General features: G+C 44.0%; 1 protein-coding gene across 2 annotated transcripts in view; it reads right to left on the reverse strand.

Annotated features, from left to right (window-relative positions):
• LOC143351785 (uncharacterized) overlaps positions 1-18,148 on the reverse strand; it is a 304,713-nt gene that overhangs the window by 28,291 nt on the left and 258,274 nt on the right. The window lies entirely within an intron of this gene.

Genomic DNA, 18,148 nt, shown 5'->3' on the forward strand with positions numbered 1-18,148 from the left:
AGGCGAAACGGAATGCCATCGGCGGTCTTTATTTGCTCGTCGAACGACGCCGGTATGTTTTCGTTCCTCCGGGGGTAGTTTATCCTTCGCTCGTGCTCGATTTTTTCTCCCTCCCGAGACCTTTTCAGTTGCTTCCTTTCGATCTGCTGATATTTGTTTGGAGACTTGATTGGTTTCTTTCGGCGATCGGTATCGCGTGTAATCGGTCGATCTTCCATGAAGGAGATATAGTTGAATCCACCGTTGACCGTATCGTGGATCGAACGACCGCGTGTTATTTCCAATAGCTTTGTTCTACGTGATTTTCTTCGTTTTATAAAAATAGAACACCAATTTAACCGAGATTGATCGGTTCTATCGTATCTTTCATCGCGCCGCAAAAATCGAATATAAATCCTCGCTTCGAAATTATTCCATTAACGTCGATTCGGAGCAAGTTCGCGAACGTCGAAAAATGGCGTCTCATCGATCACATCCTTTTCAGAGAACGGTATTTAACGGTCGGTAGGCGTCGCGCCAAGAGAAATATTATGACAGAGCGCGTATGCCGGCAGCAGCGTACGAATAAAAATTATTATGACGACATAAATGTATCAGTCTCGTGTCATCCGACCGGGCAGACTGATACGCTTCGTTACCATGAAATTTATTGCTGTCCCCTGCGTTCCGGTACCTGTCTTTATCGCTAGCTTAAAGCAATTATTTTGGCAATTTTCGTGCCATTCTATATCAAAAGTAATAATTTACGATGTTCCACTGTGCTGCATTTAAAATTGAAGGAAACTATTTGGTAATATTTCTGGTTTCGAGGCTCGATTCCGCACCGTTTCGCAGGATCGTTATTTGTATCAGATTCGACGCGAATGAAGATCTTTTACGGGTAAGTTAGTGTCACATAATCGAGCAGAGTTTTAAATGCAATCATTGTTAAACACGGGTGTCGAGATCCAAGAAGGATAGCGATCGCCTGGCCTTCTGACTCCGCGATTTTTCATTTCAAAGAGAATTGTAAACGATGTCGTTACTCAGCGAACACGCGTGTTGGCGTATGCGCGATGGCATAAACGACTTTTACGATCGTGAAATTTATATCGCTGCCAGTATGAAATTTTACGAGTTCTCACAGTGTGTGTCTTACAAATTGCTTTTCCTTCCAGGTAATAATACCGGCCGTTCTTTGTGATTTCGATTTTCAAGGAATGCCAGTTTATTATTAATTGGTAATTATTGGTTTTACTGCGCGAGCAATGCAGGTGGAAAGATAAAATTAAAGCGGGACTCCTTTTCAACAGACTTGTCTTTTATAGTATCCTTTTTTCTCCCTTTTTATACGTGGTACCGTTTAATTATGTTTGCCTATGTTTAATAGACGGATAAATGACTACGCTATGTACACCGCGTTGCAAGTTTTTACGCAGGCCCTGACAAACCATAGAGATTTTTCTATTCTTGCATGATTCTGCGCAAAAGTTCCCTTCGGAATTCGGATTCCCTTTCGCGTTATAGTATAATGTATCCACGCATTACCAATTATTATTCTCCTTGCCAATTCAAATTTCTGTTTGCAATACCATACGTTATAATGAACTTCGTAACGGAGTTTAACAATTGCCATAATGAAAGATGATGCATAGTCAATTTATCGTACGTGACTGAAAGTTTCTTGTTGTTGGTTAATACCTTTGTGCATACGTCTATATCTCCGTCATGTTAGTTATACAATCATGTAGTTGCACAATTTCTATTATTCGCACTTTTACTCGAAAACGTATTTACTGAATTTATTTCTGTTCTCATAATATTCGTCCTCGCGAGCCAAATGTTTCTATATTCTTAAATTGGACGGAAGATCTTGTACGACATCGTTTAACAGAATGGCCTTTGAAAAAGAAACATACTGGTAAAAGTCTTCAGGGAAAGGAATGGACTGCAAGTAACGTGTTTCGAAGCTCTCGGCCTCACGCCCTATCAACATTGTTGAAATTCTCGACTTCTCAGAGACACGCAACCTGTATAACGCAAGATTGCATCCACTGTCCCGGCGAACGAACAGCAGGTAGCATTCGTTGGAAAACGAAACCAGCGTCCATTAAAAGGCCGATGTTCGATCTACCGTGAACCGCGATTATACCGATTGGACAGTTAATATCTCACTTCGCTAGTCGATTCGTTAATCTTCCATCGCTGAAGTCTTTTTGGACTCGCTGAGCAACTTAGAAAAAGCGTCTGCCACAGTTTTTCATTTTGAGTGATTTATTATCGAGCGTCTCCTGACCCTTCGTGCTCAGCCATCTTCCTAGCAAACAATTTTAACTTGAAACTCTATATTCTATGTTTAATCATTTTTTCTTGATAAAGTGATATTAAAAAAATTACAATCCGCGTCAACAGTTTTTTACAAGAGATGTTTTGGTCGAAATACACGAGCTTCGCCTTTGAGGAGAGAACGTATCGAGTTTGGAAACAATTAGCGAACAACAATAATACATGCATACAAATTACTCGATCAGAAAACGATTTAGCGCAAATAAGTTTTAATGATCGTCAGTTAAGACGTTTTGCAAGACCGAATAGACGACCTGTGGACATTTGCAACGCTTTCGCGGACCGGTTCGTTTCGCCTGTCGGAGAAGTTCTTCGTCGATACGAAGCCATTATAAAATATTTTATTATTTCAAATATATTATAATAAGTGCAATCTAGACCTAAATTCGTTGCTGTATCTCATTTCTATCAAAAGTTTCACGATTTTCAAACGTACTCGATCACTTTTACTGTCATCAAACATCGTCAAACGTCATCGAACGTGGTCAAACTCGTTTGAAAGTTGCTTCTTGTATTCTAACAGAGATTTCAAAAGTACGAGGGGGTTGTTGAACCTACCCAAAAACCGCAATAGTGTACTGGTTTGAAGGAGTGGTGCGTGGAAGCACTTGGCTTTTGAATGTAGTTGAAATTCCCGTGGCTTCCGGGAGACACGCAACTGGAGTAACGCTGCATCCGGAGTTGCAGGTAGCGTACCGCGGAAAACGAAACCGTCGTCCATTAAAACGCCCAAGTTCGATCTACCGTGAACCGGCGCGATACCGATTGGACAGTTAATATCTCACTCCGGTAGCCCTGGCTGTTCGCATGTCTCGTGCGCCGCGGCGCGCGAGGGATTGGAAAGGCGGCTTTATATATTCATTTCTCGCGGGTTCTCGCGTGATGTATGAACGTATGTGGGAGCGGGTTGTTACGTCATCTTCGGCGGAGCGATCGGGACCGTGCAGCTGCGCCGTTCCTCGAACGACGCGATACCGCATCGCCACGGAGGAGCCTTTACACGGGGATTCGTGTAAAATTGATACAGCCGAGATTACGACCCCTCGTGCAAGCTCCCCGTCGCAGAACGCGAATGTGGAAAGACCTCTCGCGATCGGCCCGGGCTCGAATCTCCGTTGTACGGTGTCGCACGCTCGATAGTCCCCGCTTTCTACGGTGAGAAATTTCAATAGCTGCCGCGAAACGTCTCTTTAGAGATCGCTGCTGGCCGATCGAGGCCCAACCGACTGTCAGCGTTCCGCGTCTCGGTGCTTATAACGCTGATTTTTCGGTTACGATTCAATCCTGATAGATCGATACTCGGATTGCACAATTTAACGCCAACTCGCAGGTTCTTGCAACTTCATTTAGGAGGGACTCGGGGGATTTTATATTCAAATGTACAGATAAAGAAAGGTTGTAGAATCGTAGTGAACGTGCAACAAGGCCAATAGCAAAGAGTTACAGAATTGTATATTGGTATTTGCAAATTTTGACGTCGCGAATAAAATTTTCTCTGCTCTGGTGGTACGTTTGTTCGGTTGTGAACGATTTAGACACCTTGTACGCGGATTTCTCTTTTGCTATGGAAACGGTAGACTTGGCTGGACTAAGAGAGTATATGGTAAAAGGTGTCTGTGGTGCAATGTGACAGTGACGCGTCAGCGTATTTGAGAAGCCGCAAGCAATATCTGCCTGCTCGTACAGCACCGCTAATGAGACAGCTGCCCTTTTCGCGAGCGAATCGCCCATTTCGCGAGTAATAAAGCCTACGCCGTGTCGCCGCGTTAACTGCGGCCACGTCATAAGGCGTATATGACATTTGAAGGGAAAACGGGACGATAATGACATTGTAAATCATCTCGTCTCGTACGAGCCTCGAGCAAAAACTCCAATTATTGTAATCGAGCAACTATCGACGATGCATTGTAATTTATTAGTAGAAAACTAACAAGATTACGGCTGTTAAAACTGAATGAATTAAATAGCACTGTCTAGGATGATATTACTAATCCAAAACAATGTGTCTATTCCAATGGAAATTATAAATAACTATTTATTTAGATTTTTTTAATAACGAACAATCAGTTTCCTGTCTGGTGTAAGGTTTCGAATAATAAATAATTCTAATAGCGTGGTGAGTATACGATATTGAATATCTGTCTGACACGTAACGTCACATTCTACTGCATACTCGGCCAAAACGCCCGGGCCAGGGAATCTCGCCGTGCAGACAATTTTATTTTCCAATTAATGGTTCGCCAGAAAGCCACCCCTTATGCTAGGATGACTAGTATGAGTTGCAAAGGGGGTGAAACAAGCTAAACGACGTAAATAAACTTAGATCGTGGAAGGAAATCTTTCAATGGCATCTGTAACGACAGTTCTCGTGCTCGTCACCAGAGGGCTGCGCTCTTGTCTCTCCCACAAGTACTCGATCAACCTCATATTCCTATATATACACTCCTCGACAGATCATCAAACGTTCCAGCGTCTAAGGCAGGATGAAACATTCACCACTACTGATCTATGAAATTATTAATGCCTCGATGTTTCCGACCTCGCCATGTGGTGATGGCTGGAGGACGAAAAACGAAAAATCGTCGCGTCCCAGGACTCCTATTATGTACGTTGGTGGAAGGGTTCGTCGACGACGGACAGGAACGTAGCACAGAACCCTGGTTGAGGGGGAGGGGGGGCGATGCTCGCAGGAAACGTGCCGATGAAGAGGGAACAGGAAGAGCGAGGAAGGACAAGCAGAGAAGGAGAAAGGAAAGAAGGTCCGAAGTAGGAGGATACCGAGGGTCGAGGGTTCACCGATCGTTCGTGTTATGATAGGCCGCGGGCCCAATAAAAACACTCGACGGACGGAGAGAGGCAGAGATCGCGAGAGAGAGAGGGTCGCGAGCAGAAATAGACAGAACGAAAGAGGAACGACACGGCTCGCGCGGAATTAGAGGAAGGAAGGCAGATAGGAGGCGGGGGAGGACAGAGAGAAATGAATGATAGACGTACAAAGACGAGAGGGGGTGGTTGGTGGCGGAGAGGGGGAAATGTACGACGAAAGGGAGAAAGGGGGAGAGTAACGAGCGAGCCAGGGAGAAATACATCAAAAGAGAAAGATGGCTAGTCAGAGATAAAGGGAGAGACCCAGGGTAGGAGAGGGAGGGTAAAAAAGTCAATCGGACCCCTCCATTACCATACGTTATTGGCCGGCTTCGGGTCGGTCAGTGTTTGCCATAACTCCAGATAAATAAACCCCAGGGGCAGATAAATCTGCGTGCGCGCCGCGGCGTGTATAATGCAAATGCAATCATGTCCGCGATCCACCGGTCCCACGGACCTTAAAACTTGGACGTGGCCCCTTAAGAGCCTTGCCTATAAAGGGCACGCAACCGAACCGCGAGCGAATTTACAACTTCGGCTCCGAGCGACACGCTGCAACCCCGCGCGCCCGACAGAACAAAGAGGGAGGGAAGAGAGCCCCGCGGGGAACAGCCAACTTGACCGCAAGTAATTAAGATAAGGAGACCACGAGCGGGGGTGTGTAACGACACCGGGATGCTCCGGGGTAGCGATTCATGCCACCCTCGACGCTCGTCCGCCGACCGTACGTCGCCAGACACGCTCTCGTTTCCGGTTAAATCGTTGCTAACCTTCTTCGACACGTTTGAAACAACACACTCTTTTAGAGAGTGACCGAAGATGTTTAAAAATGTCTGGCCCCCACCCCCCTTGATTTTGTAATACGCCATCTTAACGAGATTGTCTTGACTGGACAGTGATTTATGATGTAACGTTTACATTTATTAAAAATACGCGCCATTGCGGGAAGGTCACCGGACAGATGGCAACCACATTATTGATAGATTGTTAAGTAAATTCCAATTACCATTTTCTCACCTTCATACGCTACTACCGTTGGGAGTAATAATTTATTTAATGTCTGAAAATAATAACGAAATTGAATCAACGGTTCAAGGGAAAGATATATCACGAGATACGACATAATTGAAATTAATTTAACTCGTCATCTATACTCGCGTAATAAACATGCTTCTGCAAAGAATACTTATATTAGTAATATTTCATGACTTGATAGGAACTCGTTAGCATCGTAATAACAATGTTTAGATTCGAATGCTAATTTTTAACGCCAGTAATAGTTTTCCAAGATTGTTTTCCATGAACCAAGAACATTACGTGGCAGAGCGTTACGGCATCGAACAACTATCCAGGGAACAATACTAATCGGTACTAATAAAATACTTGGAAGGCGATCGTGATCATCAGAGGTCTCGACGACCGCTCGTATGTTAGAGAATCTCTTTCCTGTTCGCGATGCCGGATTACAGGTCAATTCCACAATTAAAACGAATATTACAGGCCGATTGATTTATCGGAATCATTGTTGGAAACCTACGCTTCTACAAGGCAGTCTGGTTAGTGATATATTAATGACGATCTTCCGCGAAGATGGTACAACATGCTCGAACGTTATGTACACCATAATGACGAGAATAATGATCGTACTAATGCACATAATTAAGGCCCGCGTCGATTCCGTGCATGCTGGTGATAACATGTCGTTCGTGCATTAGATTCTCCGCGTACAAGATCTCTGTGTACCGAGAATCGGTATAAACGATCGCCAGAGATCATCCTTTACGTCTACATGTCGATGAACATCGCGCGATAACGGGACCGCGAAATGCTATTCATCCGCGATTGTCACATTTTTCTTCGAACCTCAAATTATTAACATCAGATCTTTCGAAAATGAAAGAAACCTCGACGTAGTAAATTTTTGAACCAGAGTAATATGGTACAATCCGAAAAATATAAATACCAAAATTGTTGGTAGTCTATATAAGACACTGGATGAGATATTACACAACATTTCTCTGTGACTCTGCGCCAACGTTAATGACGGAAACTTTAGAACAAGGTACGTACAATGTCGTCTTGACAAAATAGCAAATGATAATTGCCAGAGACTTAGGAGAGAGTAAAACGAAGGTGCTTCATCATTAAACCGAGGCCCCGGGCAACATGATAATTACATTATTCTTGATAAGATCACGATTCACCATCTCGACATCAACAGTCATTAATGATACAAGGAGAGTTAATTTTACGATTTGCTAACACCCTCTATCATCGTAACGTTCGATCCTGCTTTCACTGAATTTATTTTCCTGACCGTCAAACGCGCGAATGGCATTCTCCCACGTCCGCGGACAGCTCGCGACGCATTTTTCGAATTCTGCAAAACGAATCCGTGACTCGTGCGTGCCATCTTCGATGACTTTTTGCAACTCTGTAGGTATTTAGTAGGTGGGTAAAGAAATATTTCTAAATCGTACGTTTCTGACAGAAATTTCCCCTCACTGCACTCGAACGATGAAGAATCGTGGAAGGTTTTCTTACCTGAAACAGAAAACAAACAACTCCGTTAGTTAAATTAGTTTGGCTTGGCGTTATCATTTATATCATTTCCTTTTTTAAATTAATTTCTAAAAAGACTCAAATTAAATATTGCTGAAAGATGCCGTGTACGAGACCGAGCACAGGATGATCTAAAGTGCATTGTGGATTCTAGGACGAATTCTTTCCGCGGAAGAATTTAAAGGGGAAGAATGGAAAACGTTTCATACTTTCGAATCATCGACGCATTACGAACGCGGGGAATTTTCCAGTACTGTTTCTTTGACGATCGTCGATCGAATACAATTCAAATTTAAGTATTGCACGAGGAATTCCTCTGAAAGGAGGAATGTTCACCGCGAGTTGGAAATTCCGCGAAACGCGGAATGAAGAATGCATCCTCGTGTTGCGAGTCCGAAAAAATTCCCGATCATTCGGTCGCGTTGTTCGTGCAGACAATCATTGACCTGATTACCGTGAGATCATCTTAAGAATTTGTGCATTACGAATGACGTTGAACACTTGCGCAATACTCGACGCGTGATATTTAAAATACCACTTGCAGGAATACTGTTTTACGTATTTGTATTATATTAATCGTGTTTATTACATATTAAACACGTAAAGTAATGTGTCTACAATCGTTCAGAGAGAATATTTGCTTTATTCTGTGAAGAGATATATTCTGAACGCGTAAAATAATTAAATCGCTGCCCTGTCGGGTGATTTCAATGCTGGGTAAGGTGACTAAGACTTCTTTCACCCATATAATTTAGTTTATTTGCTTAAATTGTATAAAAATCGTGTTTATTAAATATGGGGCTTGTAAAATAATGTGTCTACAATCGTTCAAAGAGAATATTTGCTTTATTCTGTGAACAGATATGTACTGAACGTGTAAAGTAATTAAATCGCTGCCTATGTCAGGTGATTTCAATGCTGGGTAAAGCGACTAACAGCTTAAACGATCGATAGAAATATTATTGTATCGAGTTCTAACGTTTCTTCCATGTAATTTAGCTTATACAATCCGTTGAAAAATGCAAAGAAAAATTGAATGAAATTTAGATAGTTTTATATTTAAGTTTCCAAACGTCTGGGTAATATTGAATGGTTATTGGACGTTTAAATAAATATTCAGAATTCTATTCCGGAGGATGTGATCTCGATCAGGCCTCGATTTCTCTGCCGTTCAATTACTGATTTCATTTAAAGTCCGGGCAAGTTTTCGATTAATTTCAGAGCCGACAGCCGGGCGAAGCCTCGCCGGAGGAACATTCTAAACCGATGTAACGATATTTCGAGAACCATTAGGAGAGGAGCACTCTTCACGAGCGGACCCCGAGAGATAAACGAGGTACACGGGCGCAGCAACCGCGGGATGAAGAGAGAGGGTGAGAAAGAGAGGGAGCCGTGCAGCATTAAATTGGGATTAGCCGTTGGTAGAGATGGCTGTAAGTACAGGACGTTGAAGATCAGCATGGCGACAAAGCTCAGCCTTTGGTAACCTCTGATGGGCACTGCGGCACCGTGGACGTGAAAGAGAAGACAACCAGTATCAAGATCGCGACGTGTGTGGTCGGCTTTAAGGATGGTTCGAAACGCGCCACGTCCTGATCATCGGGGACTCGACGCGGGATGAGAATTTTAAAAGGTCTCGGCGATCGCGACTACTCTCGAAACACTCGATACCTTGGTCCAGATTCGTCACACAGAAATTCACACGCGAAACATTCGACACGCCTCGCTACAGACGTCTATAAGTAGTTTTAAAAAATTGTTTAATCTTTAAAAAAAAACTGTCGTGGCGGATCCGTTTCGTTCCAGATAGAAAGTGTGTAATTAGGGGCCAGAGAAACGTCTGAATTTTGATACGTATCAAAAGTGGCGGTACTCGAAAGTCAAAGTCTTGGTTTTATATCTTTCCTTTGTCTCTTTGTCCATTCCAGGTGGTCCGTGAATTTACGAGCCTCGAAACGCGGAAAGTCCGTCATCTATAACGAAACTAGTACCGTCGAGGCGCATTAAATTTATTTCGTCGGTTCAGTGGCTCGTGACACGAATCGGTCCCGCGGTAATTTTATTAGCCGTGACCGGGCGATCCCTTTTCTCAGGCTATCGTTTCCCGCGTTGACGGTCGCCGCGACACGGTTTTCGCGATCGATGGTTCCGCGTTTGTCGCTCAGCTTCTGGAAAACGTCGCTGGAAAAGTCCGCCCTTTGGAATGCGAGCTCGTACACGTTTCAGTTCGAGTTAGATATTCACGCCGCCTATCCGCGCTGCTTATCAATATTCATACCGTATACACGGCCGGCGTCACACATACCAATCAGCCATGGCTGGTTAAAAAACGAGGCTGGGGGCAAGATTGCCGGCCGTGTTGCTCGTGTTGCAACGCTGGCCAAATTCACCCTGCCCTAAACGCTCGTCGGACGATTTCGGACAATTTTCGCGCCGCTCCTCCGGAAAGTTTCTGACATAATTTTATCGTCCAATATCAATTTCATTGAGTCTTGTATAATATCAGAGGGGGAATTTTTGAATTATAAATCGAAGACTGTATGATTCGAATAAAGATAACTTTCTATACTCACGTGATATTTTGATCAAAGTGAAGTGGATGGGGATACTGGGAATATTATTATCTGGTCAGTTAAGGAAATTGTTATTAAACAGTTGAGAGAGAGAATGAAACGTGGGTATGGTACATCTATGGGTGTTACGAGTCATAATTATAGGTAAACGATGTGCTTGCAGAATTTGGAATCTCTTAAATATCTTGTTTAAAATTATTAATGGATCGTAGTCAGCATTTATTAAGTGTAAAATTTTACGTTGCTGCAAAATCCTTTAGGCTTGCTTGCACTTTTATCTCAGAACATTACATCTCTCGTTTTCTTAACCCTTTGAGCGTTATTGAATTTTGGCTATGAACGCATATATGGGTTACATTAAATTGTACAAAAATCGTGTTTATTAAATATGGGACATGTAAAATGTGTTTACAATAGCTGAAAGAGAATATTTGCTTTGTTCCGTGTATGTATACGTACTGAACGTGTAAAGTAATTAAATCGCTGCCTATGTCGGGTGATTTCAATGCTGGGTAAGGCGACTAAGAGCTTGAACGATCGGTAGAAATATTATCGTACCGAGTTCTAACGTTCCTTCACCCATGTAATTTAGTTTATTTGCTTCAATTGTATAAAAATCGTGTTTATTAAGTATGAGGCTTGTAAAATAATGTGTCTACAAACGTTCAAAGAGAATATTTGCTTTATTCTGTGAACAGATATGTACTGAACGTGTAAAGTAATTAAATCGTTGCCTATGTCGGGTGATTTCAATGCTGGGTAAGGCTATTAAGAGCTTGAATGATCGATAAAAATATTATCGTACCGAGTTCTAACGTTTCTTTCACCCATGTAATTTAGCTTATATAATTTGTTGAAAAATGCAAACAAAAATTGAATGAAATTTAAATGGTTTTATATTTAAATTTGCAAACTTCTGGGTGAGATTGAATGAAAAAATTGTCTTTTATTTGATTAAAAAAATCTGCAGTCACTTAGTTGTCAATAGAGTGAATGGATATTGACGCGAAACGGTGAAATCACGTTGACGCGACAGCGGCGGTCAAAGAGTTGTGATCGGGGACTCGTGTCTCGGACGCCTCCGGTGAAAGAACAGAGGCGATTCTCGGCTCGAAACGCGTCGTGGTGAAGCCGGGGCTTGGAAAACGAGTGCCGGTGCACGGTCGGGGCATTCCTGCACGTCACCGTGTCCGCCCAGTGGCTCCGCCGAATCGCGGGGGGACTCCTTATATAATTAACCATTAAATTATAAGTTTGGCTATCGAACCGCCGGCGAAGCTCAGCGCCGGACTAGAAGTAATTACTCGGCCCCGGAGGGACCTCGGAACGGCAGCGATCACATTCATGGACGGGAAAAGAAACCGAGAGGACCGAAGGGTGTAAAGGGCAGAGGACGGGGCGAGTAAACGAAACAGGACCAAAGGTGGGACGGAGAGCCACGAAGGAGGAGGTGAGAGAGCCGGTCAGGGAAAAGCTGAAGGAATAAAAAAGAGGGAGAATAAGAGGGATCGCGACGGCTACCTTACTTCGAGCACGGAATTGCCCAGCGCCGTCGGTTCCATCGTCTAATGATCGGAGGCGGGACTTTTGCCTTTTTAATCGGCATTAATCGCGCCGGGGGCTCTATCCCCCCTCCCCCTCTGCCCCTCGGGGCCCCTATCGTCGTTATAGCTCCGCGTTACAACGGCCCCGTAGCGATCTGCATTAATGCGGATGCCCGGCTTTCCGTCCGTGTCCGCGTTGAATTCTTTCGGCGGGATGAAATATCGAGGCGGCCGGGTTCCTTCGTCGGGTTGTTAGGAAGTTATGAGGATTGGTCGCGGGGAACGCTCAACGGGCTCAGGTGCAGCGGAAATCCCGGCGAAAAGTCGAGTTTGTAAATTGGACCTCGGTCGTCTCGATTCTTCCGGATCGAGGCGGCGCGTTTCTTTGCGTGTACACAGCGGGGCGAATAAATCATTGAGATTTAAATGCTCGGAAGTGAAGTGAACGACCGACAAAAGACCATTGACCACGTATCGTGGCGATGCCACTAAATTAAAATGAACCACTCTCTTTCGTTGTCGACGTTCTACCTTTGTAAACCCACGGTAGTGAATATTGCAATTTTTTGATAACTTCTGGTACGCAGGATGCAATGCAAGGCAATCTGAAGGTAGATTAAATTTCTCGAGATAAAAAGAATTTATTGCTATTGTTTCTCTGCATTAAAAAATCCTACGATCGAAAAGTGACTTAGAATATGCTTTCTTCATCCCCAAAACCCAGAAGATTTTCAGAAACGATGCTGCGAATGAAAAATTTCTGGAATTTTCCGGTTCGATAACCCCCCCGACATGTCGAGCGGTTTTCCACTTGGCGTTCTATTGGGAATCAGGGCATAAATGCACTATGGGAATCGCAAATAAATCGGTGGCGAAACGATCGGAGAATGCGGCGCTCCATTATAGCAAGGTTAAAGTATACTGTCATCGAAGGGGAATAAAAGTTCCGAGGTAACTGTACCTAAAAACAAAGGAGCCTAATTACCTAGACGACGAAGAAACGAGGGCTAAAGTGGAGCGAGGCGATTAGAAGGGATCGAAGACTGGCCTGATACGCATCTGTCCGCGGCGTAATAGGCCGACGAAAGAAGATCACGTAGTGGGTTATCCAGGGGAAAAGGTGTCCAGCAACAAAGTCGAAAGATTCCACGGTGAACCTGTAAGTCGTTCCGCGTCCTCGCACACCAGGCGTGTCTCTTCTTGCTCGATGGACGCCCGAAGCTATCGACGACCAAAGCTTCTTGCTCGATTTCTGTCCATCCGAACTGTCCATCAAACCGTGTCGGCGCGATGGATTCCTCGTTACGGTTCGAATCGGTCCATTCTAGTTTTCTAGGCGTTTGCATAGCCACGATTTTGTTCCTCGAAACGCGTCGGACTGTCGGTCAACGGATTACAAAGCTACGCGAAGATTGAATTCTTCCTTAATTCGACACGGTGAATTTGGTATTTAGGTTCTCCGTTAATGCTGCACGGAAAACAGTTTCGGTCGAATCTGCTACCGAGTATCTGTGTCAGAAATTTAGATTAACTGTCTTTTCTGTTCGTTCTTCGACAAAAATAATTAACTACAACTTCGAATCTTCACCTCGATCTTTTTCTGTTAGAAACGGTAAGCGAAGTTGCAGTGTTTATAGATTAATTCCTGTCAATGACGCTGCAGAATGGCTCATTCGGCTAGCAATTATTATTGTAATGGACTTGTCCGTGCCGATAGAGCCACGCAATATTAGCATAGCGTACGACAGGAAGACGATAGGGCCCGTTTCCAGCGTATAGATCGCTAGACTCGATCCCATCGTCGTTCCTGTCGACAACAGGTTCCATTCTCATCGGGAACTTCAGAAGCTGCCTGCAGAACACTCGATCCCTCGACGATATCATCGTTTCGTGTAACTCCCGCCGCCTGAGAAACCGAAACAGAAACGGAACAGGGAGTTCGGCCCAACAGCCTCCATGGGAACGTCTAATCACCATATCGTCCTCGTCACTCCTCTAATAACTATGGTGACTCCTAACGGTACATCGTACGTCGCTGTAATCCATCTCGAAAGAGAATTATCGCTCTACCGTGTCCTCGAACCAGACCAGTCCTTCGCAGCTCCGTTACTTTTGAGACACACATTACGGGTCCATTGTGACCCAGACTTTGATTTAATTACTTTTCATTTCAGCGCAAGGTTTATTGTTAAATTCGCGTTTTATTATTATTAAGAATGAATTACTGGAAATACTGGATGATAAATATTCAGGATCGTGGAATAAATAGTTTGCTAGAGTTAATAACTTGATTAAATGAACTGACCCAGTGAGAGGACACCCAACGTGGCCACGTGATTTAATAATATCCTGAAAATGGTCGTAGCCGAGGTGAGAAACGTCGGCGGTGCTCGCGAGGCAAACGCATCCTGGTTCAATTAATTAGTTCGGCTTCTCGTCGTGGCTCACGCTTGATGCGCGTAATTGTCGTTGTGTACGAAGCTTCCTGCGCTTTCTCCGAGGTGTTACGTGAACCGACCGCCGCAAAAACTGTGTAAACTGCTCTGGGAATTCTCTTCGTCGCTACTGGAATTCTCCTTTCCACGTAGTTTTCGTTCGATCGAATGGAATGGACAGTTTCAAAATCGCGAGGAACAATCGTCGTATCGTCTCGAGTCGATGGGAAAGTCCAGACGATCCTCGCCGCACTCTTCGAATAACTACGCTCCGAGGAATTAATTTGTGTAATGCAAGTTTCGGTTGTTCTTGTTTTGGTTTCATAAAACAGATTCTCTGGACTCTATTTCCTATGACAATTTTATTATTCATTTTTAGATTCGTCTGTGTTTTAAAAACAAACTGTCAAACTAGGATCTTGTTAGTTTTGAGTCCGTAGGACGCACCTGCGAAACTTTCGACTCATCGTGTCTGTTTTCCTTCGCTGGAGATAACTGAAAGCAGTCTTCGATTGCACTTCGCTGATAATATAGAATGGTACTGTACTTTCCTTGTATTCGTACACTATAATGGTGATTCATTATAAAAATTTGTTTCTTATGAAGGATTTTATACATTGAGACATTTGAGGGTTTATGTTTGAATAAATTATAAATAAAAAATGTCAATGATGATGCTCTGTTGGAAACTGATTCTCGTCCAATTACCAAAGTGCAGTATCATTGGACAGCGTGTGCAGTATAGGATGGGTTACCGCTTGAGAAAAAGAACACGGTATTGTTTTACGCATTACATATCGTAATACAAATTAATATTACAAAAAAATACTATTATAAATAGAAGTAACCAATAGTGTAATTAAACAAAATTTGGTAAAAATAAATGGGAAAGTATTCCATAAGAAACAAAAGTCATAAAAAATAAAACTGTATAACCAAAATCGTAATGAAATAGAGAAAAGCCAATATGTAACGTGACAATTAATCAATCCAACGGATGATAATAATTTGAATTAGCGAAAATCTGACACCTCGCACGCACCGAACTAATAATAACTCCGCGTCGAATGCACGCTGCCTAGTAATTGGGCAATAAAGACGTTACAATAATAATAAGTCCCGAGGGGCCGCGATCGAACGCGAATTGAAATGACACGGATCGCTCGGGAAAGAATGATGAAGCTGGGCCCAATCAGATTAATAATCGTCTTCGAAGGGGAAAAGTTCGAATGCCACGAGAAAGAGAGATAACTGAGCGCGTGGAAATGAGCCGGCGCGGTCGCCAGCGAAACCGACTGTTATTTCTGCGTTATGAATAATGCATTCGCGATTGGCACCGTTGATACCGAACGAGTACATATAATTACGATCGTCCGTGATAATTGCAAGGAACGCGAGGAGAGAGATTCTCCGATTCGGGGTTGAGCAACGTTCGGGCGCCCTTAACCGACCTACGTCGCCTCCGAGACACCGAAACGGAACAACCTGTAACCAGAGCTGCCATAATTAGCATTCTGCGAAGAATAACCGTCCCTACCCCGAGGAACGAGACTTCAACGATCCCCAGGCTCCGTTATAATATGATAATAATAATCATTCTTTATTTGATGGGTTGATATCTCCTTTGCATACACGTACATTTAAAAAGAAAAGTTTTCAACAACATACACAGAGTTAAATTGTCTCTAAAAGGTGACGAAAATAAATCCTATTGTTTGGAAAACTTATTTACTTGAACTATAGTGTAATAATTTGTAATAAAAAGAATTCATACTACGGTTCGTTGGTCATTATTTTGCTAATTCCACGCAAGTTCCACACTCGCTATTGCGACTCTGTCTATGCATAATTCATGCGCCCTAGCGATTGCTCATTACGCTCTGGGCTACGAACGGACGGATTTCGAAGTGGACAATAGCGAAGCCACGGGGCCCGCGATAATTAGCCAATCGAAATTTCCATAAACAAGTGGGAGGATCTACCCAAACGGACAGTCGTACGAACGATTGCATAATTCATAATTACAGGCCAACGCCGCGGAATCAGATAAAACCGTCACGAAAGCGCATTCCAGCGACAACGTGCAGCATTTGTTGAACTTAGACGCTCCGTACACGCGTATATTTATATTTACCTCTCTCCAAGAACGATTCTTTAATGGGAAATTAAAAACGATTCCCCGTGTTTAGAATTCGAATCGACGTCCGAATGGGCCCGATTTTTCGTCATACAACGCGAGACTAATGCAGGGATTTGCTTCGAAGCAATTTACGCGCGATAAACGCAAAAGGAAAACGAGCAACGCGTGGAGGCTTGCCTGCAAATTCATGCAAATCTCTCGATAATAGGTTCATAATGAAATCACGCCCGTCGTAAATGATTTCCATCGTCCTTGGGTCTGATGAAAGTTCGGCGCCACGAGTCGCGGTCGATCCACGGGGCGGATCTTAAAAAGATAATGAAGAAAGGCCGCGGATGTATCCGAATAATTCGAAGGGCCGTCGAATGGGAAGCCGAAATGCCCTAATTGTCGATACAGAGACCCCCTATTGGCCTCGCGGTACGTATAATTACACGAGAATGACTCGACGGGCTCTTTCGGCTCTTATCGCTCCGGTGCTGGCCCTCTTCGTTCCAAAGTCATTTAATCCCATGACAACGTCACGGAGGTTCTGACCTCCGGCTCCGGTAAGGTATCCCGAGTCATTTTGCGGATCATACTCGGTTTCTCCGACCGCTTTGAACCCCGACCGAACGATGAGTAACAGCCCCACCGACGCTCGATTCCACCGATCGCGCCGCCTTTATCTCGACATCGTTGTTATTAATTTCCTTCCGCGATTATACGCGGTCTGTGACTAAGCAGGAAACCGGCCGACACCGAAAACTAATGGGATTCCTAGCACGAGACACACGGTAACCGCGCGGGAACGAAACCTCTACGATTCTACTTCTAGTATTTCAAAGGATCCGATATCTCGCGATCGATAGAAGGTGGAATCGTATAAAAATTCGAGCCCCGAAAAGAGAAAGAAAATTAAATTAGTGTTCCAGTCGGCAGTCCAGCGTCCATCGCGAACAATTATCTCCGTAATAAAGTAATTAAAAAGCAGTTATTCCGCGGAGATGGATTTGCACAGAACCGGGACGTGGATTAGATTCGAATTGGCCATCGCGATTCGTTCGTTAACGAAGCAATTAAACACGGTTTCTCGGATTCGTCGGATTCGTTGTGCATCCACACGGTGCTCCAAAAGAAAGGCCAAACCGGGACAAACGCGAAGAGAGGCTGGCCAAAGGCGTACACCGAAGCCACGTGGCGTGCGCGCTTCTGTGATTGCAGAGTTCGGCCCGTCATTACGTGACCTCAGCGTGGCCTTTTCGCGAGGGGCCTTCGAGGTTCAGGCCGACGATGGACGTGCACATACAGCGGTACAGAGGAGTCACGTAACATCCTGGAAATACCGGAACGCGTGTTCCAGATCGCGGAAAATAGAAACTTAATCGCAGCACGGTTATTGAAAGACCGCCACTAAGATTTAATGCTCGGATCGATCGAATCACCTACTCGTTAGGGCCCGATAGATATCTCAAACGCCGTATCGAAACGATTTGGCGCCGATGTTGCTGGGAATTAAGTATCGTCGAGACCTAGACGAGACCGCTATTTTATTTCGTTTCAATTAAACCGGGTATCACCGATGATAAATAGAGCGAAGTCGAGCGTAGAATAGAGCACGTAATGGTAGGTTTGGGCAGATCTTCGGATCTCTAGGTTGACGTAACTGGTATGGAGATCTTCGTGACTCGCGATTACCGATAGAATCTGGGACATTTAACGCGA

Source organism: Colletes latitarsis, chromosome 2, assembly GCF_051014445.1.
Source record: "Colletes latitarsis isolate SP2378_abdomen chromosome 2, iyColLati1, whole genome shotgun sequence".
NCBI lineage: Eukaryota > Metazoa > Arthropoda > Insecta > Hymenoptera > Colletidae > Colletes > Colletes latitarsis.